Raw genomic sequence first — 709 nt, 5'->3', positions numbered from 1 at the left:
TTCACAAATGTGCTCCTGGATAATCTTCTCAAAGAGCTTCCCCAGGATCGAAGTAAGACTAACAGGCCTATAGTTGCCCAGGTCCTCCCTCCTCCCTTTTTGGAAAATGGGGACCACAATGGCCCTCTTCCAAGTCATCTGGCACCTGGCCAGAGCTCTACAAGTGCTCATAAAACCATGCCAGGGGCCCCGCAATAACCCCTGCCAATTTCCTCAACACCCTGAAGTGGAAAGCATCTGGACCTGCTGATTTGAACACATCCAGCCCCTCCAGAAATTCCCTAACTCAGTCCTCCTTGACCCTAGGCCTATCAGAGTCTCTCCTGAGTCCATCCTTACTTTCACTGGGGGAGTCCTAGTCCCTGCACAAAAAAAATGGAGGCAAAAAGATTGTTAAAAAGGTCTGCTTTTTCCTCTAGTACATCCACCAGATTGCCTAGCATATCCCACAGGGGCCCCACATTACCCAGTACTTTCTTCATACTCCCTGTGCATTTGAAAGAGGACTTTTTGCTGTTCTTGATACTAGCCCTAGTTCTATATCTGGCTTAGCTTTCCTAACAGCCCCCTGACAAGCCCAAGCAATGGATGTATACTCCTCTTTGGTGATAGCCCCTCCATAATAACATAAATATGAGCCCCTGGACTATAATATAAAACAAGTACTACAAGCCACACCCTGGCTCCTTAAAAACCCCAAACACTTGTC

This window comes from Gavialis gangeticus, unplaced genomic scaffold (genome assembly GCF_001723915.1).
Source record: "Gavialis gangeticus isolate Ggan-Ray unplaced genomic scaffold, GavGan_comp1, whole genome shotgun sequence".
Lineage (NCBI taxonomy): Eukaryota > Metazoa > Chordata > Crocodylia > Gavialidae > Gavialis > Gavialis gangeticus.
The sequence above is the reverse complement of the archived record's forward strand: the minus strand, read 5'-3'. Positions refer to the sequence as shown.